The sequence below is a fragment of the Neofelis nebulosa genome, chromosome 18 (assembly GCF_028018385.1).
Source record: "Neofelis nebulosa isolate mNeoNeb1 chromosome 18, mNeoNeb1.pri, whole genome shotgun sequence".
In the NCBI taxonomy this organism is placed as follows: domain Eukaryota; kingdom Metazoa; phylum Chordata; class Mammalia; order Carnivora; family Felidae; genus Neofelis; species Neofelis nebulosa.
In genome coordinates, this window is record NC_080799.1 from 10000848 (window position 1) to 10010708 (window position 9861).

The 9861-nt window shown below is 45.8% G+C and overlaps 1 pseudogene; it reads left to right on the forward strand.

The window, feature by feature from the left end:
* The first annotated feature begins 30 nt into the window (after positions 1-30).
* On the forward strand, positions 31-5242 carry LOC131501581 (large ribosomal subunit protein eL30-like; annotated as a pseudogene).
* Positions 5243-9861: the final 4619 nt, after the last annotated feature.

The following is a 9861-nucleotide window of genomic DNA, read 5'->3' on the forward strand; positions in this document are numbered from 1 at the left end:
GGAGTCCCCTCGGCCCCCATGCAGGCCGGGATGCGCGGCGGCCAGGCGGCACGTGCTGTTGGCAAGGCGAGGTGCGAGGCGCAACCAGTGGGGTCCCTGGCTCTCAAGTGGTTTGGATGTAGGCACCTTTGTCCTCTGGCCCGGGTTGCTGCCTTTACCTATGCTTTATGCACTTGACCCTGACGGGTGCGGGGTCCTGTTACCTCTCCAGTGCCCTCGCTTTCCAGTTATACTGCGGTGCTCTAACCACAGAATTTCACACCTTTCTTCAGGATGCCTTCTGACTTTTGCACACACCCGTTCCCTACTTGGAAGTTTCTCATTGCTTTACCTGATTAACTACTTACTCGTTTAACCTCCAGCTCAAACTCAGGGAAACCTTCCCCGATATTCTCGGGTTTCACCTAGCATGCCACATCACTGCCTTATTTAATTCTGCAATCATTAACTGAATGGTGCCTGCCTTGTACAGGGCTCTGTGCTCAATGCAGAGAACGAAAATCTGGGGTTTTGCCTTCAGAGCTTCCAGTTTAGAAAAACCCGTAGACCGGAAAGCAGTCATTTCAAATGTCATTTTATAAATGATAGGCTTAAGGAAGTTCAAGATGCTCTAACAGCCCTAATCTACAGGAAGGGTGTCCAGAGGCTTCTGGGAAAATAAAACCTTGAAGCTGACCTCTGGAAATAGGGTACATGCAATTGCTCCGAGGCCTGTGTCCACAGACATTGTAGAACATGTTCAGTAAGTGTTCGGGTGAATGTTTAGTTTTGAAAGTATAGCTCCCTTGCTTTCCCTACCCCGCCCCCCAACAGGCATTTATTGATGCCTGCAGTATTAATGGGAGGGTCCTATAGTAGCTGCCTCAGGAGACATGAAGGAAGCAGGTGACCGTTTGCGTTGATTGGTTGGTAGTGGCTGCTTCTCTCACCGCTAAAGAAACTTCCTTCTGTGTGCCCCAGAGAAATGCCTCGCTAACTCTGAACTTGACACAGCCTGACTATGTTCAGCCTTTCATGATCAACTAACATCATGGCTTGATAAGCATATGCTGTCTTGCTAATGAGAAGCCCCACGAATAACGGCTGCCTGACTGAGGAGTGGAAGAGCTGAAGCAGCATGTGAAGGGAAGGGATGATTCTAGAACTAGTGGAATGAAAGGTGGCACATCTGTTTCTCAAGCCCAAATGATCCAAAATAATTCAACATAAGTGCTGCCTGAGCACCTGTTATATGCCCTATGGCATATAGGACACTGTGATGCCAAGATGGGTAAGACACACTCCCTGCCCTTGAGGTGAGGATAAGGAAAGCGGTAAGAACATAAAACGAGGCAGAGCATGGCAAGTGCCGTGGAGGAGGCCAGCTCCCTAGCATTCCCCAATCCCGTTCGGAGGTCCCCCTGGTCTAAACACACAGCTCAACTCCTGACAGTCATGTCTAACTTCTCTCTCACCCTTGTCCAAGTCCTGGCCAGTCTTCCAGCTGACGTTTCTCACCTATTGCTTCTCTCCACTCCAAGGCTGCTACTCCCTCTAGCAGCTCTAGCCTTCTGTGCCCCTCTCTCCTCCAGCCCCCCCTGCCAGTCCGCCACCTTCCTCAGGCCATCCCCTGCTCTGAAGACCCAGTGAGCTCCCTTTCCCTGCCCACGTTTGTGCACCTAGCCCTACATTCCCCCACCTCATCTCCACTGGGACTCTTCCTGCATAAGAGGCTGATTAAAGCGAGTACCTACCAACTACTCCCCACAGGCCACACAAATGCCCTCTGTTGACATCCTTTTCTAAAAAAAAAAAAAATCACACATCGACATTTTTTAGGTGCAAGCCCTGTGCCAGCTGCTGAGGAGGATGCAGAGATGAGTCAGCCCAGACCTCTGCCTTGGGCAACTTGCATTCAAGACAGTGACTTCCTCTCTCAGAGTAAAAGCCACTACGGTGGCCTGCAATGCCCCATCTGTCCCCAGGCCTCCTCTCACTAACTCTCTGACTTCCTCTCCTATAACTCTACCCTTTGCTGTCTCTGCTCCAACGACACTGGCCTTCTTTGCTCATCTGAAAACATCCAGCAAAGTTCCTGCCTCAGGGCCTTTGCACTGCAGGTCCCTTTACCTGAAACACCCATACCATATATATTTCATGTCTCATTCTCCCACATCCTTCAGTTCTTTACTCAAATGTTATCTTCTCAATGCAGCCCTTCTTAGCCACCTGTGGAAGAATGCAGTATCCATCCCCCTGGCACACTCTGTATCCCCCTTCCACAATTGGTTTTTCTCCAGAGCATGCATCACCACCTGAAATACTATTTTACTTGTCTATCTTGCTTATTATCTATCCTTCCTTTCAGTAGTTCTGTGAAGGTAGCAACATGGTCTGTTTTGTTATGTTCACTGATTACCCCTAGTAGCATCTAAAACAAGAGACTGAGGGCACTTGGCTGACTCAGTCGGTACGGCATGCGAGTCTTGATCTTGGGGTCATGAGTTCGAGCACCATGTTGGGTGTAGAGATTACTTAAAAATAAAATCTTTTTAAAAAAAATAATAAAATAAAATGAAACAGAGCCTGGGACTCAGTAGGTGCTCGTTACATATTTGTTGAATGAATACCCCACCTCAATGCATCCTCTTCCATGAAGCCTTCCCCAGGTCACTCTGAGTAGGAGGAAGGATGCCTCCCTTCCCTGAATCCCCACAGGACCCTGAATACAGTCTGCATTACACTCAGCAGCAGGGATTTCCAGGACAGGCAAGAGAAGCCACCCTGAGGACCACAGGACACTGGGTATACATCATCCCTCATATGTTCCCAAAGATCCTATGCTTAACCACAATTTGAAGTTCTTGTTCATTTGGCCTTTATTTACTTTTTAAACACTTATTCATTTTTGAGAGAGAGGGAGCAAGAGAAAGAGAGAGAGCAGGGGAGGGGCAGAGAGAGAGAGGCAGACACAGAATCTGAAGCAGGCTCCAGGCTCTGAGCTGTCAGCACAGTCTGACACGGGACTCGAACTCATGAACTGTGAGATCATGACCTGAACCGAAGTCAGATGCTTAGCTGACTGAGCCACCCAGGTGCCCCTCATTTGCTCTTTATTATCTGCTATCCCCTGGAGCATCAGCCCTGTGAGGGTGGGGACCCCATGCTCAAGTCCACCATTACATCCCTAATGCCTAGCACGACACTTACGACAGGAGATGTACTTACTAAAGAGTGATGGAGAATGAATGAATGAATGAATGAATGAATGAATGAATGAATGCCATTCTTTCCCAGCAGACTCTCTTCAGGGCCCACCATCCACCATGTTCTCCCTCTCTGCCCTGTCCACGTGACCTGTAGAGCACCCCACTTTCCCTGTCAGAGTGACATAGCCCCACCGCAGCACTCAGGCTCCCTCAACCAGCACACGTACCTACGGCCCAGCACACTCGTGACGACTGTGGCTCTTCTAAAATCCTTTCTGTGGCTCCCCATTGCCTCAGTGCAAACTTACACTGTGGCATTACTCAGGCCCCCCGATATGACCTTGGTCACAGGGAAACAAGAATGCTAGGAGAGAGAAGCTGGGGTCAGAATCCCAGCTCAGCCACACACTTGTGTCATGGCTTTGCCATAGTCACCTAACCACTCTGAATCCCAGTTTCGTCCGAGTTTTTGTTTTACTTTTCTGTGAAGTGAGTTCGCTAACGACGGCTCTGTACCTCATAGGGTTGTACTGAGGATCTGGTGAGGTGGGAGAGTGGATGAACTTGGGAAAGTACAAAGTGCCTTGCAGGCAGAAATGCTTTTCAGTTTCCAGTGCCACTGCTCTGCCTGTACTTAGTTTCAGCTAAACAAGACGTGTTCCCCGTTCCCTGCACAGACGTCGCACATTCCCAGCTCTGTGCGATGACTCACACTGCCTCTCCCCTGAGCAAGGTCGCTCTCTCTCTCTCTCTCTGAACCTGCTTACCGCCCTCCTTTTGAAATGCCCACCTCTCAAGACTCACCTCCTCCACTGTGGTCCTCGAAGCATGTAATCCCACCCTTGCTCGGACCCCCAGGGCACTGGGTTCACCTCTGTCGGCCCCCTCCTTTTATTTTACCTTCTGGAAAGCTGAGATCCTCACCAGGCTGCTTCAGTGGAGGACAGGGCCCGAGGAACCTGGTGATGCCCATGGTTCCAGCCTAGAACCCTGAGTGCCCATCTCCCATGCTGGTATCTGTGAGAACCTGTTTGAAGACAGGCCTCGAGGAGGAAGAGCCTGAACTATGCTGGAGTTCTTCTCCCTTCCCTCCATCTTGGGTTGTGTTAAAAGCCCTGTTGAGAGAGAAGACAGAGGACCAGGATCAGGGTGGTCTTTCTGTGAAAGGCACTTTGCAGCTGTACTCCCCTACAAGGCCACAGAGGCCCAAGAACCAGTCCTGAGGCATAAGGGAAACCTAGGAGTGCTTGTGAAGGACTCCCCATGCCTTTGTAAGCTGGGACAGTGAACTGGAATTCCTTGAGAGGTTGTATGGGCTAAAAATGGAAGGTTCAAGAAGGACTTTAAAATATTCACAGGCGGTGGGTCCCTCATGCATTGCTAATGAGCAGTGCCCGGAAGTGAGAACAAGAGTACAGCCAGCAGTGAGGAGCTTCGCACCGTGGGAGCGCTCTCCTTTCTCTCTCCCGGCCATCCTGGTGGCGGCTCTTGGTTGGGGCCGGCCGCACCTAAGGCAGGAAGACGGTGGCTGCAAAGGGGATGAAAAAGTCGCTGGAGTCAATCAGCTCTAGGCTCCAGCTTGTTATGGAAAGTGGAATGTACTTGCCAGGGTACGAGCTGACTGAAAATGATCAGGCATGGCGAAGTGGATCTGGTCACCCTCGCCAACAACTGCCCAGCCTTGAGGAAACCTGAAAGAGAATACTGTGCCATGTTGGCCAAAACGACGGTGGCAACAATGCTGAGTTGGGCACGGCTTGTGGGAAATACGGGGGCTTGCACGCTGGCTATCACTGATCCAGGTGATTCTGACATCATTAGAAGCATGCCAGAAGGGACTGGTGAAAAGTCAATCACACAAAATTTCTCTCTAATAAAACCGGCCAGGGCGCCTGGGTGGCTCAGTGGTTACGCGCCTGACTCTTGGTCAGGTCACGACCTGGCGGTTTGTGGGCTTGAGCCCCACTTCGGGCTCTGCGTCGACACTGCAGAGCCTGCTTGGGATTTTCTCTCGCCCTCTCTGCCCCTTCCCTGCTTGTGTGTATGCATGTGAGCTCTCTCTCTCTCTCTCTCTCAAAATAAACAGACACTAAAAAAAAAAACAAAAAAAAAACTGGCCAGAGCCCATTAAAAAAAAAAACAGAAAAGAAAAAAGAATACAGCCAGTGAGGGCTAGACAGAGGCAGAGAGGGTCTAGTGCTGCCCCCAACTGGGATGACTACTCCTCCCCTCCCCGCCTCAAGAAACGTTAAACGTTAAAATGCAGATCCCTGGACCCTGTCCCCAAGGTTTTAATCTCCGTAGTTCTGTGATACAGCTTGGGTACATGTATTTTATTCTCATTATATTTATCTTTTTTTTTTTTAATTTTTTTTTCCAACGTTTTTTATTTATTTTTGGGACAGAGAGAGACAGAGCATGAATGGGGGAGGGGCAGAGACAGAGGGAGACACAGAATCGGAAACAGGCTCCAGGCTCTGAGCCATCAGCCCAGAGCCTGACGCGGGGCTCGAACTCACGGACCGCGAGATCGTGACCTGGCTGAAGTCGGACGCTTAACCGACTGCGCCACCCAGGCGCCCCATCATTATATTTATCTTAATATATAACACATCCACCTGCTGGAAAATTAAAAGGTTACAATGATGTTAGTAATTTTGAAGCTGGGTGATGGGTACGTGGGGTTCGTGATCCTGTTCTCCCTCCTTTCATTATACTCTGAAACTGTCTATAATAAAACATTTTTGTAAACATATGCAGTGAAGTTCAAAGGTTAAAACAATAAAGCAAGTCCCTCCCTTTCCTACAGTCACCTTGTGGTCACCCTGTTCCTCACTGCCTCACCTTCCAGAGACAGTCTACACCCATGGTCTCAAGCTGGATGCACCTGGGAAGTTTCAACATGTATTGAAGCCTACTCTCCACACACACACACCCCAGTCCCCACGCCCCCCTCCAGAGATACTGATTTGAGAGTCTGCACCCTGGACATTGGGACTTGTTTGGTAAGCTTTCCAGATCCCTCTAAAGTATGGCCAAGATTGAGAGCTACTGGTCCACACAGTTATGAACACACATACAAAAGTACATATTCCTTTGTTTTTCCACACAAATTATAGCACACTCTATGCATTATATTCTACTTTGATTTGATTTTACCTAATATACCATTGTATTTGTTTTCTGTTGCAGTGGTGGCAAATGACAACAAACTTACTGGCTTAAATAGCGTAAGTGTATTGTCTTTTCTTTTTCCCCCATGATAAGTGTATTCGTTAATCCCCATCATCTACTTCACCCATCCCCTACCAACCTCCCTTCTGGTAACCAGCAGTTTGTCCCCCCATAGTTAAGAACCTGTTTCTTGGTTTGTCTCTCGTTTCCCTTTGTTCATTTGCTTTCCTAAATTCCACCTGTGAGTAAAATCATTTGGTATTTGTCCTCCTCTGACGGAGTTATTTTGCTTAACATTATACTCTAGCTCCATCCATGTCATTACAAATGGCAAGACTTCTTTCTTTTTTATAGCTGAATAATATTCCATTATATATATGATATATATATGTATGATATATATATGTGTGTACGTGTATGATATATACATATACATATATAGCATCTTCTTTATCCATTCATCAATCAGTGCACACTTGGGCTTCTTCCATATCTTGGCTATATGTAAATAATGATGCTATAAACATCAAGGTGCATGTGTCGCTTTGAATTAGTGTTTTTGTATTGTTTGGGTAAATACCCAGTTGTGTGATTACTGGATCACAGGGTAGTTCTATTTTTCATTTTTTGAGGAACATCTGTATTATTTTCCAGAATGGCTGCACCAGTTTCTATTCCCACCAACAATGTGCAAGGGTTCCTTTTTCTCCACATCCTTGCCAACACCTGTTGTTTCTTGTGTTGTTGATTTTAGCCATTCTGACAGGTGTGAGGTGACATCTCATTGTAGTTTTGACTTACATTTCCCTGATGATGAGTGATGTTGGCCATCTGTATGTCTTCTTTGGAGAAATGTCTGCTCACGTCTCCTGCCTATTTTAAAATTGGATTACTTGGTTCTTTATGCATTTTGGATACTAACCCTTTATCAGATTCTATGTCATTTGCAAATATTTTCTCCCATTCAGTAGGTTGTCTTTTAGTTTTGTTGTTTCCTTTGTTGTGCAGAAGCTTCTTATTTTGATGTAGTCCCAATAGTTCATCTTTGCTTCTATTTCCTTTGCCTAAGGAGACATACCTAGAAAAATGTTGCTGTAGCTTATGTCAGAGAGATCACAGCCTGTGCTCTCTTCAAGGATTTTTTTTTTTTTTTGGAAAATTGTTTAAAGTTTATTGATTTGTTGTGTGAGAGACACAGCGGGGGCTGGGGGGCAGAGAGGGAGAGAATCCCAAGCAGGCTCCACCCTGTCAGCACAGAACCTGACATGGGGCTCGAACCCATGAATCGTGAGATCATGACCCAAGCCTAAATCAAGAGTCGGATGCTTAACCAACTGAGCCATCCAGGCATGCCTCTCTTCAAGGATTTTTATAGTTTCAGGTCTCAATCCATTTTGAGTTTACTTTTGTTTGATTTTTTAAATGTTTATTTATTATTTTGAGAGACAGAGAGAGACAGAGTATGAGCAGGGGAGGGGCAGAGAGAGAGGAAGACACAGAATCTGAAGCAGGCTCCAGGCTCTGAGCTGTCAGCACAGAGCCTAACGAAGGGCTGGAACTCACAAACTGTGAGATCATGACCTGAGCCGAAGTCAGAGACTTAACTGACTGAGCCACCCAGGTGCCCCAATTCTGAGTTTATTTTTGGTGTAAGAAAGTGGTCCAATTTCACTCTTTTTCATGTAGCTGTCTAGTTTTTCCAACACTATTTGTTGAAGAGATTGTCTTTTTCCCACTGCATATTCTTGACTCTTTTGTTGAAGATTAATTGACCATATAATTGTGGGTTTGTTTCTGGACTTTCTATCTTGTTCCATTGATCTATGTGTCCATTTCTGTGCCAACACCATACTGTTTTCATTACGGCAGCTTTGTAGTATAACTTGAAATTTGGATTGTGATACCTCCAGCTTCGTTTCTTTTTCAAGATTGTTTGGCTATTTGGAGTCTCTTGTGGTACCATACAAATTGTACGATTATTCTAGTTCTGTGAAAAATGCTGTCAGTATTTTGATAGGAATTACATTAAATCTGTAGATTTCTTTAAAAAAAATTTTAATGTTTATTTATATTTGAGAGAGAGAGAGAGTGTGTGAGCTGGGGAAGGGCAGAGAGAGAGGGAGACACAGAATCCAAAGCAGGCTCCAGGCTCTGAGCTGTCAGCACAGAGACCAACGCAGGGCTCAAATTTGTGAACTGTGAGATCATGATCTGAGCCAAAGTCAGACACTTAAAGGAGTGAGCCATCCAGGCACCCCTAAATCTGTACAATTCTTTAGGTAGATGTACATTTTAACAATATTTGTTCTTCCAATACATGAGTATGGAATATCTTTCCATTTTTTAAATGTTTATTTATTTTTGAAAGAGAGAGAGAGCAGGGGAGGGGCAGAGAGAGAAGGAGACACAGAATTTGAAGCAGGCTTCTGGCTCTGAGCTGTCAGCATAGCTGACAACGCCTGGTCTGAACCCATGAACAGCAAGATCATGACCTGAGCCAAAGTCGGACGCTTAACTAACTGAGTCACCCAGGTGCCCCTATCTTTCCATTTTTGTGTGTGTGTTATCTTCAATTTCTTTCATCAGTGTTTTATAATTTTCAGAATACAGGTCTTTAACCTTCTTGGTTAAGTTTATTTCTATGTGTGTGATTATTTTCAGTGCAATTGTAAATGGGATTGCTTTCTTAATTTCCCTTTCTATTGCTTTATTATTAGTGTATAGAAATGCAATGGAATTCTGTACACTGATTTTGTATCCTGTGACCTTACTGAATTCATTAATCAGTTCTAATAGTTGTTTTTTTTTTGTTTTTTTTTTTTTGGAGTCAAGTTTTCTACATATAGTATCATATCATCTGCAAACAGTGAAGTTTTGCTTCTTCCTTGCCCATTTGGATGCTTTTTATTTCTTTTTCTTGTCTGATTGCTGTGGCTAGGACTTCCAGTACTATGTTGAATGAAAGTGGTGAGAGTGGACACCCCTGTCTTATTCCTGATCTTAGGGGGATAGCTCTCAGGTTTTCACCATTGAGTATGATGTCCTCTGTGGGTTTTTCATATGTGGCCTTTATTATGTTGAGGTGTTCCCTTTAATTTTTTTTTTTTAACGTTTATTTATTTTTGAGACAGAGAGAGACAGAGCATGAACGGGGGAGGGTGAGAGAGAGGGAGACATAGAATCTGAAACAGGCTCCAGGCTCTGAGCAGTCAGCACAGAGCCCGACGCGGGGCTCGAACTCATGGACCGCGAGATCATGACCTGAGCTGAAGTCGGCCGCTCAACCGACTGAGCCACCCAGGCGCCCCGAGGTATGTTCCCTTTAGACCTGCTTTGCTGAAGACTTTTATCATAAATGGATGTTATACTTTGTCAAATGCTTTTTCTGCATATATTTAAATTATCATATGGTGTCTATCCTTTCTCTTGTTGTGATGTATCACATTGGTTGATTTGCAAATATTGAACTACCCTTGCACTCTGGGAATAAATCCCACTT